This window comes from Sciurus carolinensis, chromosome 6 (genome assembly GCF_902686445.1).
Source record: "Sciurus carolinensis chromosome 6, mSciCar1.2, whole genome shotgun sequence".
NCBI classification, from domain to species: domain Eukaryota; kingdom Metazoa; phylum Chordata; class Mammalia; order Rodentia; family Sciuridae; genus Sciurus; species Sciurus carolinensis.
In genome coordinates, this window is record NC_062218.1 from 122,175,522 (window position 1) to 122,198,002 (window position 22,481).

General features: G+C 34.7%; 1 pseudogene; it reads right to left on the reverse strand.

Moving 5' to 3' along the window:
- Nucleotides 1–1,405: 1,405 nt before the first annotated feature.
- Nucleotides 1,406–22,481, reverse strand: part of LOC124986395 (metastasis-associated protein MTA3-like) — a 71,671-nt pseudogene continuing 50,595 nt past the window's right edge.

Sequence of the window (22,481 nt, forward strand, 5' to 3'; positions counted from 1 at the left end):
CCATTGTGTGTACATACCACAGTTTCTTTATCCATTTGTCTGTTGAAGGGCATCTAGGTTGGTTCCACAATCTAGCTATTGTGAATTGAACTGTTATAAACTTTGATGTGGTTGCGTTACTATAGTATGCTAACTGGACAAACACTTTACAGATAAAGATATACAGGTGATTAATAAATATTCAACATCTCTAGTAATTAGAGAAATGCAAATTAAAACCACCCTAATATTTCATCTAACTCCAATTAGAATGGTTATTATGAAGAGCACAAGCAATAATAGGTGTTGTTGTGGATGTGGTAGAAAAGGCACACTTGTACATTGCTGGTGGAGTTGCAAATTGGTACAGCCACTCTGGAAAGCAGTATGGAGATTCCTCAGAAAACTTAGAATGGACCCACCTTTTGACCTAGTTATCCCACTCCTCAGTTTATATCCAAAGGACTTAAAATTAGCATACTACAGTAATGCAGCCACATCAATGTTTATGTGTCATTAGTAGTCTGAGAGAGGGAAATACATAGATACACAGTATTCATACATGTGTACAAGCATGTGTACACACACGCAAACATGCACACACACACAGTTAATAAAATTCTAAAATTCTGATTGATATTGGTATCAATGTTTCCTTCAGTCTCTTCCATGGACATCCTTTGTACGTATCTCAAGCCTTCTGTGCTGAAGCCACACATGAAAATTGATGCATAGCTTGCTGTGCTGGTGCGTACCTGTAATCCAGTTGTTCAAAAGACTGAGGCAGAAGGATCTCAAATTTGATTCCAACCTCAGCAATTCAGTGAGATCCAATCTCAAAACATCAAAAGGACTGGTGATATAGCTCAGTGTTAAAGCACTCTTGGGTTCAATTCCCAGAACCAAGAAACTACCAACCAAACCAACCAAAAAACAAACATAAAAAGTGCTGCTGGATCTGAATATCCATTTTTCCCTATGCTCTAACAATCCTGCCCATCTCCTCAGATAGTGTTGTTAGCCAAGCATTAACCATTACTGTGAGGCACTGTCCCATAGATAGTATACCACCATATCTCCACAGAATCTCCAATTTCTTGAATTAGCCAAAACACTGGGTAATGAAGAATACCTTCCTTATTTGGTTCCAAATTCTTCCCACTACTTCTGCATACTATCTTTGAGAACTATTATTCCATGTCTTCTTACTTTCTCTACATTTTCCCCAATGTTTTGTGTGTAATATGATACATTATTTGTGCTTTCAGGTCCATTATGGTTTTCTCATCATCTTCCTTTTAGCTACTAGATTTCCAAAATCAGTGCTGCCTATGAAATTTTGGGCTTAAAATTGAGCTACTTATCTCTTACAGTGTGGGAACAGATTAATTTACATTATTAAAATTTCATATTTGGCACATCTCTGTCACCCTTTATTCTCATCCATGCGACAGTAGCAAAGCTCATACAGGGCCAGCACCTTATTTCTTCTGCATCTTGAATCTGTTGCCTCCTCTAGGCTTTTGTGAGGCCACTCCAGGAGACAACTGTGGATCTCACATCTGGAAGAATGAAAGAGTTACACATGGGTGACATGATCTATGGGGCAGAGGGAGACAATTCTGAGGTCCTTTCTATATGTCAGGAGTTCCAGCAAATCCAAGCTCCAGTTACTCATAGATGGTCGCAGGTTGTGTGCCCTTTTATTGTTTTTCCCTCCTTTGTTTCACTCTCTGCTGGCTCTTCTTGCTGCTACCTGCTACTACTTATTAAATAAACAATCTACAAACAAACCCCTGACTTATGGCTCTGCCATTGAGGGAACCCAGGTGAGAACAGGAGGCATTATAGCCTTCATGTTTTGTACATTGAAGCATTCATTTTTAGCAGTTTTTACAAGCAGAAAACAGGTTTTCTTGCCAAAATAGGGCATAAAGTGCATCACCCAATATTCCAATGTGCAGTGTGATTTTTCTGATCTCACAAACAAATGAAGTTGCTAAATAGAACACTCATATAGGCACCAGACACAGCATGCTTACAACAGGAAGGGAAAACTGCTGGATGGGTTACTGTTCAGCTTAGCACAGGCCATATCTTAGAACAGGAAAGTCTTAGATAGAAATACCCTGCACCACAATAGAATAACGGTAATATAAACAAATAAGTTTTTACCAATTCCCTAAATCTGGAAGTACCTCTCCCAGTGTCAAATGCATGGGATAAACCACTAAGACATGTTGCCATGATGTCTAGATTGAGCCAAAATAATTCCTTTAGCCAGAGGGTCTAGGGGTCTGCTGAACTAATTGGAAACAGTTCTCATAATGGTTTTTATATAAATGCACATAATTGTCATTGTAGAGCTATTTGCAGACATTCTTTTTAATGTTTTAGCTGTCTTAAAATTCAAAATTAGAGTACACATATACTAATTCATAGAAATACTGGGTTCATTCAGATGATCTATCTTAGGTATAACAGAAAAAGAAGCTTAAACTGGTTTACATAGTCTTTTAAAAAGTTAAATTCCCCTTCACAAAAGACAAGTATGGTGGATTCCCAGGTTAACTGATCCAGCTGCTCAACGGTAAAAACAAGGACTCAGGTTCCTTGTCTTCAGGTTCTCCGATGCCGATCTTCTCTCACCCTGGCAACAAGGAAGCCACAGTGTCCCCAGTGTCATTTCTACACATGCTCATGTCTACTTGTGCAGTGAACACCTGAACTTTTCCTTAGGAGTGTGCATTCTGAAACTCTGATCTTTCATTAGCAAAAATTTGGTTATGTGCCTAAAACTAAACCTATTACTGGAAATGGGATTATAATCAACATGGCTAATTTAAACTAATAGTCTGAGCTGACGTGAGTATGGAGTTAACCCCAGAGCTCAAGGCCCACATTTTACTTGATACATGAGTCAAAGGCAGAGTTAACAAAAATGGATAAAGAGCCCCCTACACCAAATAAAGTTTGTTTTACTTCACACACAGCAGCACAACATTATTTTTAAGTCACTGAAAAACCTGACTCAGAAAGATTTCTAGCACAATTTTCCAAATCAAAGATTTTTCTGCAAGACTAGACCATTATCTGAACACTGAGCATGATGAGGTCATCATAAGCTGTGCTTATTTTTGTGTGTGTTTATTGGCTTCTGTGTCACAAAGTTACACGCTCATGAAGTTCTTAACGTTTCAAAGAGGACAAATCAATAACTGATGTAATAAACCTATCTCGTGCCTTTTAAATTATATTCCTTTGTAATTTATGTATTCCGTATTTTTGATTGGTTGTTTTGCAATTTCTGTCCAGAAGTCTAATGGGCATCTTAAGGTCAAACCCAACATGAATGAACACTTCCTAATGTGCCAGTTGAAATTCACACTGTGATGAAGCTCTGACATTTACTGGGGCTTCTTCCCAGTGTGAATCTTCTGTCATTTTGACAATTGAATCTCATTTGGAAGAAAAGGATAAAAAAGACAAATCTACATCTTGACACCTTCTGGAGGTGATGAATCCCTGTTTTGGGTGAGGTTCAAAATAATTGAGGAATGGAAAGTAAATGAGAGAACAGCCTCATAGTAGCTTCAATCTTAACAGTCTGTCAAAACATCTTGTCAGGTTACAAAACAATGATTTAAATCTCAAATGCAACTTATCTTTCACCGAGGTGAGGCAGTTACACATGTGCGTGTAGACATATATGCATGTGTATATCTGAAATATTCTCCAAGTTTGCAGAATATGCCATGTCTTCCCATATTGGTAAAAATGGAGGAAGTAATCATATTTAAAAATCTTAATCACTATGACACAGAAAATAGAACTTTGCTACATTTTATTACTATTTGAGATTAATTTGATTGACATTCTAGAAAAATAAAGACTTACTAGATTAGTCCCCAAGCCCCAGCTGTGCTGCAGATCACAAAAAAATGATAACAAAAATAAAATCAAATAACAGGGAATCTGTCTTTAGAGGTATGTTTTGGTATGTTTTGTTTTTAAATTTATAATGTATGTTAATGATTTGTCATGTCTATGCCCACAGGATAACCATCTTTTACTTTGATTCAAAACTACATGAAGAACCCAAGTCCCTTTGCTTTCTCCTGCTTTGTAAAATAAATGAAGCAAAATTTCTGTTGTATGTTTGCTCTCATTGTATTTCTCCCTTGAAAATAAAAATAAATATATAATTATAACCATTGCTTTACAAGGAACAGCTGCATAAAAAGCATGTGATTTGTTTCAATTTTTAACAAAACTTTTGATTACTTACTTTTAAGCACTGGAGAAAGCACAATAAATAAAGCAGACAAAGTCTTTTGTACCCTATAGAACTCACACTGCGGTGGCTGAATCCATGTGCACAGGTCCTTTGGGTGGGAGCCCTGATGTGAGCATTGATTCCTCATTCTCCAGTGGCCTCTATCCTGGGGCACTGGGATTTCTGTGTGCTGGGCAATGAAGTCAGTTGTCTTGCTCCTGGAATTAACACAGATGAAGCCCCCATCTGACTTTAAAAATGGGGAAAAAAGTACATTATAATTCCCTTTCCCAATTCTCAAAAATTGGCTTTCTCCTACTTTTTCTTTGAAATATAGACAGGTATATGACCTTATAACATGCTTCAGTACCTTGTGGCATTTTAAAAGTATTGTTTTTAAAAGTGAAATATTGTTATTCAACACTAAAAATTCAAACATATTTGTTGCCAATTAACTGTTCTTTCTTCATCTGTTTATTCATTGAGGAGAAAGTGAACATCTCTCAGATACATAGAAGTAGTAAAATCCGGTAGGTGATAGAAAACAGATCTCACAGGATCCTATCTATGCTATTTTTCACTGAAACTATCAAGAGAGAATGAGAAAATTTTACTTAACTATGGTTCTTAAATCAGCCTCTGAATTTAAAGAGAACTAGACAAATGTATAATAATATCCTTTGTATTGCTTGACAGTGACAAAGAGTGCAATAAGCACTTTTATACTTAGTCAACAACTATTTATTGAGCAACTACTATGTAAAGACATTCTTTTAGGTACTTGGTATATGGCCATAAAGAAAATAAAAATCCTTGTTCTTGAAAAACTGACATTTATTTTACACCCCTAACAACCCTTTAAAGAGAGTGCTAGTATTAATTCCATTCCACAAAAGATAGGTATAAAGGGATTTAGAGGTTAATTAATTTGGTTGATATCATATAGCTATTAGGTTCAGAGTCAGGCTATGAATTCAGGTCTGTATGACTCCAGAGCTTTAATTCTTAATTACTTTAAATAGAAAACACAATGGATAATAAATTCAAATTGACCACAAACTGGCAGCGACTTCCTTAATCTTAAAAACTTTATAATATGAAAATATGGAGCTAATTATAATAGAATTCACCTCAAAAAACTAGCTATTTCCTTCTAGAAGTTCATAGGTCAAAGATTTACAGAGTAACAAACATTGGAGGTAGCATGAAATAAGTGGTGCGTGCCCAGGACCGTGGAATCAGAAAGACCTGGCATCTGCTCTTTTCATGGTGTGTACTACATGCAATATTGAGCAATAATTGTGTAATACTCCAAAGCTTCCCTTTATGTACTGAATTGTATAATGCAGTAGATAACAACACTGAACAAAATGAGCTATTGTGCAGCTTAAGAGCAGAGGCTGCATGTCCATAACTTAGCATGGTGTATGACACACAGTTCACACTCAAGAGAGATTTATTTGCCCTTGTGTGTGTGTGTGAGTGAGTGTGTGTGTCTCAATTAGACAAAATTGTGGGTTTCATTGGGACATATTCTCATACCTATAAAAACACAATTTGATCAATTTCATTCCCCAGTATTCTCCACCCTCTCCTCCCCAACCTACCCCTTCCTTTGACCTAAGGGCCATCTTTCTAGTTTCTTGGTATCCCTTTTTTCCTTCTATTTTCAACATATGAAGGAAAACATATCATACTTTTCTCTGAGTCTGGCTTATTTCATTCAAAATGACTGTCTCCATTTTCATACACTTTCCTGCAAATGACACACATTCGTTTTTCTTTATAGCTGAATAACTCTCCATTGTGTACATATGCCATATTTTCTTTATCCATTCATCTGTGGGTGGACAACTAGACTGATTCCATTACTTGGCTTTTGTGAATTCTGCTGCAAATAACACGAGTACACATGTATCTCTAAAGTATGATGACTTTGATTTTTTAGATAAATATTAAGGGGTGGTAGAGGTAGAACACATATTTCTGGTTTTCCTTTTTGAGGAAGCTCCAGACTACTTTCCAGAGCAGGTGTACTAATTTATTTTCCCACCAACAGTGTATAAGTTCCTTTTTTCCCTGCATCTTCACCAGCATTTACTGTTGTTTGTGTTCTTGATGATTGTCATCTAATTGGAATCTCAATGTAGTTTTGATATGTACTTCCCTGATGGTTAAAGATATTGAATATTTTTTCATACACTTGTTAGCCATTTGTACTTCTTATTTTAAGAATCTCTGTTCAATTCATTTGTCCCCTTATTGATTAGTTTATTTGATTTTTTAATGTTGAATTTTTTGAGTTCTTTATATATTCTGGCTATTAATGCCCTAGCAGAAGAGTAGCTGGCAAAGATTTTCTCCCTTCTGCTAGTCGTTTCTTCCTTCTGTTACTTATTTCCTTTGCTGGGCAGAAGCATTTTAATTTGATGCAGTTCCATTTTTTTTATTGTCTGTTCTATTTAGTTATACATGGCAGCAGAATGCATTTTGATTCATTGTGCACAACGAAATACAACTTTTCATTTCTCTAGTTGTGTACGATGTAGAGTCACACCATTCATGTAATCATACATGTACATAGGGTAATGATATTTGTCTCATTCCACCATCTTTCCTGCCTCCAGGCCCCTTCCATCCCCTCATTTCCCTCTACACAATTCCACATTCCTCCATTCTTCCCTTACCCGCTCCCCAGTTATATATCAGCATCCACTCATCAGAGAAAACATTTGACCTTTGGTTTTCTGGGATTAACTTAGCATGATATTCTACAACTCCATCCATTTACCTGAAAATGCCATAATTTTATTCTTCTTTATGGCTGAGTAATATCTCATTGTTTATATATACCACAGTTTCTTTATCCATTCATCTATTGAAGAGTATCTAGGTTGGTTGTGAATTGAGCTGCTATAAATATTGATGTGACTGTGTCACTGCAGTATACTGATTTTAAGTCCTTTGGGTATAAACAGAGGAGTAGGAGAGCTGGATCAAATGGTCTTGATTTTATTTCTTTAGCTATAGGGGGTTCTGTTCAGGAAATATGCCTGTGCCTACATTTTGAAGAGTTTTCTCTATTTTTTCTGCTTATGATTGCAAGGTGACTGATCTTAAGACTGATTCATTTTGAGTTAAGTTTTATACAGGTGAGAGATAGGGATCTAATTTCATTCTTCTACATATGGACAACCAGTTTTCCCAACACCACTTATTAAAAAGGCTGCCTTCATTTCTTAAAAGAAGAAATACAAATAGACAAGAAATATTTGAAAAAATGTTCAACATCCTTATCAATCCAGGAAATGCAAATCAAAATCACACTAAGATTTCATCTCACTCCAATTAGAATGACAGTCATTAAGAATACAGATAATAGTAAATGCTGGTGAGGATGTGGGGGAAAAGGTACACTCAAACATTTTTGGTGGAACTGCAAATTTTTGTAACCACTTTAGAAAGCAGAATGGAGATTCCTCAGAAGAATAGGTAGGAATGGACCCACCATATGACCCAAATATCTCCCTCCTCAATATTTATCCAAAACAACTAAAATCAGCTAATGATAAGGATACATAGAAACCAATGTGTATAGCAGCACAATTCACAATATCCAAGTTGTGGAATCAGCCAAGGCGACCACCGAACAATGAATGGATAAAGAAAATATGAATATATACACAATGGAGTTTTTCTCAGCCATAAAGAAAAATGAAATTATGGCATTTTCAAGAAAATGGATGGAACTGGAGAACATCGTGCCAAGGAAAATATGCCAGATTCAGAAAGTTGAGGGACAAATATTTTCTCTCATTTCTGGAAGTCGAGAGAAATAAGGAATTTTTTAAAAGGGTAAAAGATCCCATTAAAAAAAAAACAACAGGAAAACTGTAAAGGAAAGGAATTTAAGGGAAAGGATGAGGGATGTGAAAGGGGAGGAATTTCAGAATGAAATTGACTAAATTATGCTATGTGCATATATGAATACATCACAATGAAGTCAGTTTTTATGTATACCTATAAAATACCAATTTTTAAAAAAGCAATAGAACAAACACCAATAAATTAGAGGAAGAAGATTTGGGAAGGGAGGAGAAAAGGGAAAGAGGAAATACTGGGAATTGAAATTGAGCAAATTATATTATATGCATGTATGAATACATCAAAATGAACTCCATTATTATGTATAATTTTAATGCCATAATTAAAACATACTTTAAAAAAAGAGGTTGTCTTTTCTCCAATGTATGCCTTTTGTAACTTTGTCAAGAATCAGATGATTGTAGGCGTGTGTTTGTTGTCTTCTGTTCCATTGGTCTTCATGTCTGTTTTATGAAGTTATCATGCTATTTTTGTTATTATGTCTCTGTAATACAATTGGAATTGGGTACTGTGATGCCTCTAGGATTGCTCTTTTTGTTCTGCATTGCTTTGGCTACTCTGGGTCTCTTGTACACTCATATGAATTTTTTTTCTGGTTCTGTGAATAATTCATTGGTATTTTGATGGGGGTTGCATTAAATCAATAGATTTTCTTTGGTAAAAGTGACCTGACTCTTTCTACTCTTATTTCTGTGACTAAAAACATAAAGCAGAAATATTACACATCTGTATTGTGGATATAGATGCCTGGTACATTGAGTGAGAATAAATTAAGACTTTTCATAGTTCTTCATTTTTCATAACTCTAGAAGTTTTTCAGGTGTGTAACCTTGAGAGAAGAGGTTTTCATCTTGAAGACAGCTAATTAACTGCCTTCTGCCTAATTTGTAATTATATTAAAGAATTCCTTTATGCTATATGATAGGTATCAAAATTCATAGGGAATTACCTTAAACTGAAAGCAATTTTAATATCAAGCTGGTTATGTTTCTTTCTGATAAATAATGCCTTGAGGGAAATTTCAAGTGTTTTTTTCAGTTTCCAAACTTAAAAAAATACTTCATAACCATAATGTTTTCTAGATTTAAAAAGTTAATTATCCCTCTCTGTGTATATGTGTCTTAGAGAGGAGATGATGTATGTAATTAATATACTAAAGAGAAAAGCCAAGAGAGACAAGACAGGTGTATTTCATAGAATGAAATTTTCACATACAAAAAACATACAATAAACAAAGTTCGTAAATGCATTACATACCAGAAGAGCAAAACAAATATGATATGCAAAATAATTCTGTTTTATATAAATAGGACTGTGTAGTTTATGAAGATCATACATATTTTTATTTTTTTATTTTTACATGCTGCATTTTGATTCATCATACACAAATGGGCTACAACTTTTTGTTTCTATGGTTGTACATGATGTAGATTCATAACAGTTGTGTAATCATACGTGTACATAGAGTAATGATGTCTGTTTCATTCCACCGTGTTTATACCCCCGCCTCCTCCCCCTCCTCATTTCCCTCTACGTAATCTAAAGTTCCTCCATTCTTATCTAACCCCCTATATTTTTCCTATGATTCTGATGTTGGGAACAGAGAGATCAAGACATTGAAGGGTTCTGTTATCTGGTGAGGGCTGCATCCTCCCGAGGGCAGGAATACTTTGTCCTAACATGACCAAAAGCTGAAGGGAGAGCTTCCCTAGCAATGCAAAAATCCTCTTTTCTAAGGACCTTCTCCCATTAAGAGGGGAGAAGTACTCATGTCTGAATCACATCTGAAAGTTTCCATCTCAGTACTATCACATTGAAAACCCCTACATTTTGGAAGAGACACACTCAAACCATTATAGGACTAAAAGGCATTTTACACACAAGGAAAATGTATATATAAATCACATTGAAGTCTTTGATAAATGTTCTAATATACTCATAATTCAATAACTGCAAACTAAAAACTTAAAATCTAACTCTTTAACCAATTTGAATAGTATATATCAAAGAATAAATTCATGGTCGCCATTGGCAAAGTGCTGGGAAACAGCATTCACTGTGAATCAGATATAAATTAGTGTATTTTCTCTGGAATGTAACTTGATATTATTTGAAAAATATTAAAATCTAAGTATCTTTACCCAATATTTTTATTTCTGAAACTGAAAAATCTTACCATTGTCTTATGGAAACCAAAGGTGGAAATATACATAAATGGCCACTGCATTGGATTGGCAAGGGAATTATATTAGATCCATACAATGGTATAATAGGTAATAGATCAATTCATATAATCTATGCTATAATTATCTCCAAATATATTAAAATAAAAATAAAACAAAATTGGGAAAGTTATTTAATATAGAAAGCTCATATTTGGGTAAAAACTGTACATAAATGTGTGTGCAAATGAATGTCAACATTGTGTAAATATTTTATATTTCCTTCTAAGTTACTAAAATATACATAAATAGGTACTGCTATTCAAAGAAAAAGATATATCTAAATAGAAAAAAATGATGGGGTAATGAACATGATAAAATAAATGAACTTATAAAAATTATTGATACAGTGAATTACATTTATTGATTTCCTGATGTTGAACCAACCTTGCATCCCTGGGATGAAACCCATTTGATCATGGTGCACTATCTTTTTAATATGTTTTCGTATGTGATTTGCTAAAATTTTGTTGAGAATTTTTGCGTTGATGTTCATTAAGGATATTGGCCTGAAATTTTCTTTCCTCAATGTGTCTCTGTCTGGTTTAGGTATCAGGGTAGTATTGGCTTCATAGAATGAGTTTGGGAGGGTTCCCTCCTCTTCTATTTTATGGAATACTTTGAGAAGTATTAGAATGAGCTCTTCTTTAAAGGTTTTGTAGAACTCGGCTGAGAACCCATCTGGTCCTGGACTTTTCTTTGTTGGTAGGCTTTTGATTTAAATTGTGTATGTCCTCCTCGTTCAGTTTAGGCAATTCATATGTCTCTAGAAACCTGTTGATGTCTTCGAAATTTTCTATTTTGTTGGTGTATAGATTTTCAAAATAGCTTCTAATTATGTTTTGTATTTCAGTCACGTCTGTTGTGATATTTCCTTGTTCATTCCAAATTTTAGTGATTTGGGTTTTCTCTCATCTTCTCTTTGTTAGTGTGTGTGGCTAAAGGTTTATCAATTTTGTTTATTTTTTCGAAGAACCAACTATTTATTTTGTCAATTTTTTGTATTGTTTCTTTTGTTTCAATTTCGTTGATTTCAGCTCTGAGTTTAACTATTTCCTGTCTTCTATTACTTTTGGTGTTGGTCTGTTCTTCTTTTTCTAGGGCTTTGAGCTGTAGTGTTAGGTCATTTATTTTTTGAGTTTTACTTCTTTTATTAAATGCGCTCCATGAAATAAATTTTCCTCTAACATCTCTAGTAATAAGAGAAATGCAACTCAAAACCACCCTAAGATTCCATCTCAACCCAATTAGAATGGCGATTATCAAGAATACAAGCAACAACAGGTGTTGGTGAGGATGTGGGGAGAAAGGTACACTCATACATTGCTGGTGGGGCTGCAAATTAGTGCAGTCACTCTGGAAAGCAGTGTGGAGACTCCTTAGAAAACTTGGAATGGAACCACCATTTGACCCAGCTATCCCACTCCAAAGGACTTAAAATCATCATATTACAGAGATACAGCCACATCAATGTTCATAGCTGCTCAGTTCACAATAGCCAGATTGTGGAACCAACCTAGATGTCCTTCAATTGATGAATGGATAAAGAAACTGTGGTATATACATACAATGGAATATTACTCAGCCATAAAGAATGATAAAATTATGGCATTTGCAGGCAAATGGATGAAACTGGAGAATATCATGCTAAGTGAGATAAGCCATTCTCAAAAAACCAAAGGACGAATGATATCACTAATAAGTGGATGATGACACCTAAGGGGGTGGGAGGGGTTAATGTCAGGGTTAGAGTTAGGGTTAGGGAGGGGAGCAAGAATGGAGGAAGGAAGGACTGTATAGAGGGAAAAGAGGGGTGAGAGGGGTGAGGGGGAAGGAAAAAAGATAACAGAATGAATCAAACAACATTACCCTATGTAAATTTATCATTACACAAATGGTATGCCTTTACGCCATGTACAAACAGAGAAACAACATGTATCCCATTTGTTTACAATAAAAAAAACAAAAAAAACACTGAAAAAAAAGAAAATTATTAATGTCTAATATATGAAAACTATTCTAATATAAAAAATGTTTGAAATTTGAATTTAGAATCTAAGAAAAATTGTTGAAAATTAAATATATGATTGCTAAAATAATAGAAAACAAAATAAAACTTGAATTATCTCCCATGGGAAAGAGAAGAGAGAACAAGAAACAGTGAACAAAAGTATGAGAAATTTTGAGGAACAATATCACAGATTGATGCATATCTATTTATTACATTCTAAAAGATTCTGGAAAAGATAAAATCTGAGAAAATAATCAAATAATTAACATTCCAAAGCCAAAGATACTAATCTTCACCTTATAAAGAGTTAATATAGATTTAAAAATAGACTACCACCTAAATTTGGGATTTCATAATATCTGAATTGAAGAAAAATGGCCTAAAATATTCTAGAGAATAATAAGGTTACCTATCAAAGAAACAAAACCAAATTAGTATCAATAATTTTATCTGCCATTCTGATTTCTATATAACAGTCTTGTCCAGAACCCTTGGAGAAAGGTAATTAGTGATCTATGATTTAACACTCAGCCAAAATATCAGTAAGTATGAGGATAAAGAAGGAATTTAATGTCACTACTAAACATGAAAGGATTATGCATTTATTTGCTATTTATCTCTACCTTTAAAATTGACTCAAGGATGCACTTTCGAAGAAAATAATAAGGCATGTTGTTATCAACCAAAAGAAACCAGTACTGAATACCAACCAAATAAATAAATAAATACATAAAGTTATCAATAATGGCTATATAATTATCAAATAAGAAATCATCTCAAATTTTCTCTGCAAGTTACAGGTTTCCAAGAACTATCTCTTTAACATGAAATAAATTGATGAGATTGAACAGATAATAGAAGATATTGAAATATTTTAATGATAGTAGTATAACAATTTATTCTGTTCTTCTGCACTAAGTAATATTTAACTTCTAAGATCATATTCCTAATATGTGTTCTTCCTCTGAAATTACTACTTGCTAATTCCAACATTACATGGCTTGTACTTCACCGCTGTAAAATACTTGCATAAATCATCTTATTTAACATGGCAGTGGAATATTATTAGTAAACATTTTACTTTTTCCAGATATAGGATTACATCCTTGAAAAAGGAGCAGTTTAATTTTTACTAGTAAATTCATTCAGAGCTGACAAAATTACTGAGATCTCCAAGAGGTGGAATGAACAGCATATAAAATGAGTTGTGGGTTAAATGGCAAGTCTGGAAAACTCCCATTAATCCCATAAACCTTTCCCAATTCTTTATTAATTTGAAAATACTTGAAAGCTAGGTGTTTGAAGAAACACCTCATATTACACTGGATGAGTTGAGTGTGAATTAGGAAAAACACTCTTAAGTATTACTTAAGGACAGTTTGAAAAATGTGAGATCCCTGGGATGTGGTTGCTGACATCCAAGCAGGGACACGGGAACAGATAAAACATCATTTTGTCACCAGCTTCATGGCTTCTACTCAAGTAATGTTTTGAAAAAGAAAGGGTTTAGTGTGTATAATTATCTGATTATATCGCACTGCTGTGCAGAAATTCTGATAGAAAGAAAACAGTTTTAAATTACTTTCTTTGGCCCTATGCATTTGGTTTCTGCATCTTTCCCTTCATCACCAAAGACCTACACAACTTATTAAATGCCATTTTAAAGCAAATTTAAATCAAAATTGATTCCCAATATACATAAGATCTGTGAAACCATGTATTATCTGAGAATAATAATTGAATAGTCCATAAACTCATAAACAGCCATATAAATTAATACAATCGTAAAACTTTCTGGCCTAAAGAAAAAATCCAGCATATTTTTTCAAACTATTGATGATCACTAACAGTTGCTATGTCAGAGAAAGTATCATAAAATTGTGTTAGGACATTAAAGTATGAGTTATATGAATTTTTTTGATGCTCTTCAGAACTATTACTATAGATAAATAAGTAGGATCATAGATGCATGATTGGGGTTCCAGGTCTGGGACCTAGTTATTGTTTGATTATCAAATCAACTGTAACAAAGTTTTAGATGATTAAAATAATCCACAGACTACAGACGATGATTTATCTCAAATCTAAAAAGTCTATGATAATCACAGTAGAGGATAATGAATAGTGCTACACTCAAGGCTCAGTAAATTCATCCTACATATGTTGGGCATAGTGCATCAAGTTAAAGGTTAGCTTTTTTTTTCACCTCAAGTCCAGGGAGAACTGTAGCTTACTGATCAATCAAAATGGCACACTTATTGAAATGTGAGGATGGAATTTAATGGCAACAGAAGCAACTATATTGTGGCAAAACCCCTTATTTCTCGTGTATTTCCTGTCATGGGTCTTGAGGAGAGAGAATGCTTGGCCCTTTGAGTTGAGGAACAACTTATTGTGAGTAGCCTGGATTTCTCTACCTTCCCCTTCTCTGGTTTCCTTAAACTCTTTCCTGTGACTAACAAGGCAAGCTGGAGCTGAGACCCCTTTTCTCAAACAGAATGGATCAAATCATGAGTGGTCTATTCCAATTCAATTCCAGGTGTTACAATTTGGATCTTTTATAGCACCGTGTTAGGCAATGCAGAATGATTGGAGGTGAAATGATTAGACTATGAGAGCTGTAACCTAATTAGTAGATGAATCCATTTGTTAGATTAATAATTTGAATAGGCTACAGGGTCATAACTATAAACAGGTGGGGTGAGGTTTGACTATGGGGGCAAGCCCTTGGGAATTATCTTTTGTCCCTGTCTCCTCTGTCTCTCTGCTTCCCAGCTGCCAAAGATGAGCAGCTTTTCTCTGCCACACCCTTCCACCATGATGTTCTGCCTCACCTTAGATTCACAGAAATGGAGTTGGTCAACCATGGATTAAACTGTTGGAATCATGAGCCCAAAAGAAACTTTCCTCCTCTAAGTTATTCTTGTCAGATACTTTGATTGAAATCATGAAATACAATTAACACAGAATATAAAGAGGAAAACTCATTTCTTTTTACATGATGTGGTCTGGCTTAAATGTTTTTTTTTTTCCTACTGAAGTCATAAGACCTAAGATATGAATACGGAAGTCAATGTTCTTATATGAGTGTAAATCTAAACAATTTAGTTTTCTACATACTCCTACCTAGCTGACCAAACTATACTAGAATTTGGGTGAAAAGACTAGCTAATAATGAGTGTCATTTTGCCTGACCTTGTCCCTTATTCCTCTACTTTCCTTGAGAAACTAAGAAAGGGAACAAAGAGATGTGGTAAAAGAAAGACCAATTCACATTTCCAGTTTGATGTCTCTCTGTAATTAAATGGGAAGTGGAACTGCTTTGAAGTTTTGAGTGGAGCAAATTTTGTATTTTTCCCCTTTATCAGGTTTCCCATATTTGAATTTTAGACATCTATAACAAATATAAAAGCAATTGTAATACTGTTTCTCTCAATATTGTATTTTCCTAAACATGGGATGACTTTGGAAAGAAAGATGTTTTCACAAATTTATTGTACAAAAGAAAAATATATTTATACAGTTCACAATGGTAAAGCCTAGAGAAATTATTATAAATGTGAACATAAAAATAAAGTTTGGGAAATATTCTTTAATATACTGAAATTGGCTTTCATAGGACTTTAGAGCAGACAAAATTTCTTCAAGTTCTTGACCAACATGTACAAAATATATGCACATACATATCATTTGCTACATTATAAATCCTCACTTTTAACCCTAGGCCAGTCCAAAGCAAAGAAAAAATTCCATACATTTAAGATAGAAAAAACACTGACTTGTGAAAAAAAATCGTCTATGAAAATCATCTACAAAAATGAATTTTGAGGAGTTTAAGATTTACTCAAAATATTCTTATTTTGAAGAATAAGATTTAAATCATATAGGTATTATCACTTTAAAAGCTAAATTATGGAACCAATCTAGGTGTCCTTCAACAGTTGAATGGATAAAGAAAATGTGATATAAATATATATATATATATATATTCTATTATAATAGAATATCACTCAGCTTTAAAGAAGAATGAAATTGTGGTATTTGCTGGTAAATGGATAGAGTTGGAGAATATCATGCTAAGCGAACTAAGCCAATCCTCAAAATTCAAAGGCTGGATGTTTTTTCTGATATGCAGATGCTAATTCACAATAAGGCAGGGTGTGCTAGGGAAGAATAGAGTCACTTTAGATTAGGTAGAGGGGAGTGAAGGGAGGGGAAGGGGTATGAAGGTAGGAAGTATAGTAGAGTAAAGCAGACATTATTACCTCATGTACATATATGACTGCATGACCAATGTGATCCTACAACATGTACAATCAGAAAAATGAGAAATTATACTCCATTTATATGTGATTTATCAAAATTCATGAATGCATTCTACTGTCATGTATAAATAATTAGAACAAATAAACAATTTATAAAAATATTTCATGATTACCCTTACTAAGTATAGTATATTTACTTTGATATAGTTCATAATTTGCTCTTTTTTTCACCTAGTTGTAGTCCAAAAATAATATTTAATAAGTTCTAAGAAGCATTCAAATACTGCTATGATAGTCAGCTTTCCATTACTGTCAGACAACAAACAAACCCTGAGCTAATCAACTTCTAAAGAAAGAATTATTTGTTTCATACTTTTGGGGGTTCCAGTCCATGTCTGGTTGACCACACAGTTTTGGACTTGTTGCAAGACAGCTCATCATAATAGGAAACTGTGGTGGGACAAAACTGTTCACCTCAGGACTAGAAAGAAAAAGGGAAGAAGGAGTTGAATCTCACAACTCCTTTAAGGGGCATGATCTGAGGACCTCCCACTAGGTCCCACATCTCCAAGGTTCTTCCACCTTCCCATGAGTCTTTTGAGGACAAACTATAGCACCAGGGAATTAATTTTGGGCTTACATAAACTACACATCCATGTGTTTCAAAAAGGCATTGTGATTTTATGGGATGGGTTACTCTAAGAGTTAGATCTGGGAGTTAGGACTTTGAATTCCCTTCTGTTGTTTTGTCTCTTAATGGAATTCACCTCATCACAATACCCCACAATCACAAAGAGACCACTAATGACTCACTAATAATGTGTCACTTCTGCTTCCACAGACCTCTTTCCAGAAAGCACTGGTCAGGTACAGGATGGCATGGATCCATAACTCCCAGTACCCCAAGTGATTCCTCTGCACTTAACCAGGGAGAAAGAGCACAGTGTAGTATGTTTTGGAAGCTGGAAATGATGAAGTTAGAAATATCCTTCATTTCTACAAATGATAGTTTTGCTCATTCTTAGTTTTCAAATGTCACATAGAATGAGGCCTGCACTGGAGTCCAGAAAGGAATTACCTCTGTTGATGTCTCATTGCTAATAGTCTGAGAATAAAACAGGATGTATATGAAATATATTGTCTAATATCAATATTTGAAATGTACTAGGTTGTATGTTTCCCTTTCCTACTGGCTATTTTCTTATTCTTTTCAGTTTGATTTTGTAATTTGCCAAAGCCCGTTGTAGCAGGGGTACCAGGTCTCCACAAAGAACATGTATTATGGATAGGAACTGTCGCCTCACTCTGCTATTCCCATTTTCAGCTGCTCATAAGACATACAACTTCAACTGGTAAACTATTATATTTGTAAATCCTGCCAGGTTCATTTAAAGTACATCTTTTTACTAATAGTGAAGAAATAAAAAGTATTATTTTATATTACCTTGAGGTAAGAAGGGGAGGAGTAAAGGAGATTCTTCAGGAAAGGAAAAATAATTTTTCTCAAGAAGTTTGTTGATTTTTTTATATTATCTTCCATAACTTTAAAATCATGCTTTGCAATTTCAGTAAAGAAAAAGTTTCTATTCAGAACAGAGATCACATAGGGTTGAAAAATTGCTAGGTTCTCATTTAAAGATATTTCTCCAAGGATTTTATTAAATACATATCACATTCATTTTAAAATACATTTACATCACTGCTTAAATTTCAATATGTTCTTGTTAATTCAAAGGCTTGTATACCAATGTTCATGAAACTTTATTCATATTAATCCAGTGCCAGCTAATGAATGTACAATGAAAACCTGGCCTACCTATGCAAAGGACAGTCCTTGACAGTAGAAAGGAAGAAACTCTGACTTAACCACAATGTTGATGAATCCAAAAACATTTTGCTCGGTGAATGAAGCCTGACACAAGAGTTACCACAGAATCATTTCATTTATACCACATTCAGGAAAAGAAAAACTAGAGTGACAGAAAGATCACGGATTGCCAGGGGCTAGGGTCAGAAAAGAGAATAAACAGCAGAGGGGCAGAAAGGAATTCTAAATTAGTGGAAATGTTTTATATAATAATTGGGGCAATTACACAACTCTGCAAATTTATCAAAAATTTGTGAGTTGTATACACTTAAGTTAGATAAACCGTGTGGTGTTAAACTACTTTTCAATAATTCAAAAACTTTAGTATAATATTGAGAGATTATAGCTGAAATGAAGTACCATTCAAAATGAGGTAAAATAAGTTACTAATAAGCATGTATACTTCAGCTCTGTTTTAGTCAGTTTTTTCACTGCTATGACTAAAGGATCTGACCAGAACAACTGTAAAGAATGAAAGGTTTATTTAGGGACTCACAATTTCAGAGGTCTTAGTCCATATAAGGCCAGCACAATTCCTTGGGGCTTGAGGTGAGGAAGAACATCATGGCAGAAGAGTGTGGCAGAGGAAAGCAGCTCACATATTGATCAGGAAACACAGAGAAACTCCACTCTCCAGATACAAAATATATACCCCATGGCCACGCCCCAATGAACCACCTCCTCCAGCCACACCCCACCCGCCTCCAGTTACCACTCAGTTAATCCCTATCTGGGGATTAATTTAGGATGGGGTTAAAACTCTCACAACCCAATCATTTCTCCTCTGAATCTTCTTGCATTGTCTCATACATGAGTTTTTGGGGGTCACCTATATTCAAACCATAACAAACTCCCAAGAACAACATGTATCAAAAGTCACATGGACAAGTCAAAATGTCAGTTCTACAACAAGCAAGATGTGCAAAGAGGGAATAATTTTAGTATTTACTTCTGGGGATGTTTATAAAAATTAAATGAAATAAGTGCTTAGCCACATACTTAGCACATTGTGAGAATTCAAAAATTCATTTATTATTATGACCCAGGCAAATTACTTAAGCAATTCTTTATAGTATTAACATGTTTTCTTAATTATTATTCCTAACATTTTATGTTAGTCCAAACTGCTACCTTGCAGTCAAGATCCTGTTTACTAAATTTCTGTAGTTCTTAACTTCTTCCTTCAGTCAACAGTGTCTACTGATTGCTTTCCCTTGTGCCAGATAATCTACTGAGTGTTAGGGATAAAGTATGTTTGTTTGGATGTGAGGTGTTCCCCAAAAGTTCATGTGTGAGACAATGCAAGAAGATTCAGAGGAGAAACGATTGGGGTTGTGAGAGTCTTAACCCAATCAGTAAATAAATCCCCAGATAGGGACTAACTGAGTGGTAACTGATGTGGTAGGGTGTGGCTGGAAGAGGTGGGAATTGGGGGCATATGGCTTTGGGGTATAAATTTGTATCTGGAGAGTGGAGTTTCTCTCTACTTTATGATCAACATGGGAGCTATTTCCCTCAGCCACACTCTTCCACCATGATGTCCTGCCTTACCTCAAGCCCAAAGGAATGGTGCCTTCTATGGACTAAGGACCTCTGAAACTGTGAGTCCTCAAATAAACTTTTCCTCCTTTAAAATTATTCTGATCAGATCCTTTTAGTCACAGTAGCGAAAAAGCTGACTAAAACAAAGTGTTAAGCCAATCACATATGTTCTCCTGCCCTCACGCAAAGGAGTAATTTAAGCAAACATACAATTAAATATAGAAATTTGAATTATAAAAAGTGTTACCATTTAGAGGAATATGCTAATGTGCTAGATAATAACAAGGAGGTAATTTAGGTGAAAATTATATGGAAGTCTTGGCTAAAAAAGGAATAGTAGGACTGAAACCAAAAGGATAAATCTGAGAAAAAGAACTACATATGGAAAAACACCAAAGATTGTGCAGCATTAATATTTGATTAACCTGAGGAACTAGAAAACAAAACAAAAACAACAGTGTTCCTGGTGAGTAATGAGAGAGGAATAGCAGGAGATGATCTTAGGGAGCTGGACATAGCAGATGAGAGGGAGACTGGTGGGCCATGTCAGGGTCACCTTTCAAGTACAGTTCTGCTTAACATAATACCTTTCAAGTGATCCTATGCACCAAATTTTATTCCCAGGGCACCCTATGAACTATTTCACTTAATCCTTACAACTCTATATTAGGTGTCTATTATCATGTCCACTTTATAGTACAGTGAAAGGAGCTTATTTAAATAATCTGCACAAGATGAAACAGCAAAACAAACAGCAAAACAAAGACAAGAATCTCTTGCTTTGGAGTCTGTCCACTTAACCACAGAGTTATGTAACTTCTTCTTATTTTATACTGCCATTCAGTTCAAGAGTAAACCACATGATAATAGGATCTACTTTACCAATTGAAATGGTCATTCCACCTGCTGTAGGAAAAAACATATTATAGAGGAACAAGAATGGATGCAGGGAGAACAGTTTGAAAATAAATCGCAATAGTCAAGGCAGGATTCATGGGCAGATGACCTGTCTGGTTACATGGGAGTCCACCCTTAGAAAGACATTGCTTTTGGCTTAATTCTGTGGTAGCTGTCTGAAAATTCTAAATAATTTTGAATAAGAGGTCCTAAATTTGCTTTGTGCTGAGCCCCAAATTATGCAGCTGGCACCAGCCATATTTCATGCAGGCAATTCTAATGAGTTGAGTTTTTAGATTCACTCACCCCTGATGACTTGAGCTCTGCATCACCCTTGCCAATATTCTTCTTAGGGGCTGAAGGGAGTTGCCATTTATTAAGCTCTGAGCTAAGCGAGATCCGAGGGCTTTACATAGATGATTCAATTAATCCTCACAACCACCTTATAAAGGAGATTCTATTATCTGCATTTTGTTAGATGAGAACACTATGGCTCAAAGAGTTAAGTAATGCAAAATAACAGATAGCTCTAATCCAAAACCATTCTTCCAAATAAAATCTTGTCTTTGAGGTCCTGGTTTATACTCCCTACCCTAGAGCCCCTACTCTGGTAGGAATACCTTACTACTGTCTGGAACCCTGGGGCAATAGTTAACTAGGCCAGTCACTACAGGCTGTTCTCCTAGATAAAGTTCACTGTCACATCTGTCACATACTAAGGCCTGGGCTGGCCTTTACTTAGGCCCGAAAGATCTGTAAATTAATAGATTTCTTTTACTATTTTTTAAATAAATAACATAAATTGTCATGAATAGTTCTGACAAATTTGCAATAATTTCTTCAATCCCTGGAGGTTGTATGACATTGGATACAGGGTGACACCACACTAAGACTGCTGACAACCACAAGGCCATTTTCATTTGTGCAGCTTGTCAGATCACTTAGTCTGTGAATGCCCCAATCCTCCTTTACTGAATCAGTCTGTCCAAACTTCAGAGGTTGGAATGTTTATCCAGAAACAGGGTGATGTTCAATTTCTGCTCCAATTCTTAATATCTCACAAATGTCCACACATTTCAGAATATTTGCATTATTAAGTCCAGCAGAAGGATAAAAATGAACTTCAGTCATTGAAAGTATTTCAATGAGTTTTATTATGTAATATAAACATTTTTCCAAAACACAAATGTAAAATATATCTTATTTTCTGCCCAAGTTTTAGAACTTAGTCACCATTAAAAAAATGTAAAATAAAATATATAATAAAAATTATTGTTCCAATAATATTTTTAAATATAAATGTAATGTATAATAAGTATACAGCTTATCAGTGTAATTTACATGACATTTTTGATCAACCACACAAAATCAAAATTAGTATGATAGCTATAATTACATGGAAAATAGTCAATATGTGTTCAAATTACTAATGAGAATTTGGTTTCCTAAAATCTCTGTTTCCATTTCATTGTATGCCTCTTAGAAAATAGGATTCTATTTCATTATTTTGGGTACTAGATAAAAATAAGGGAAAAAT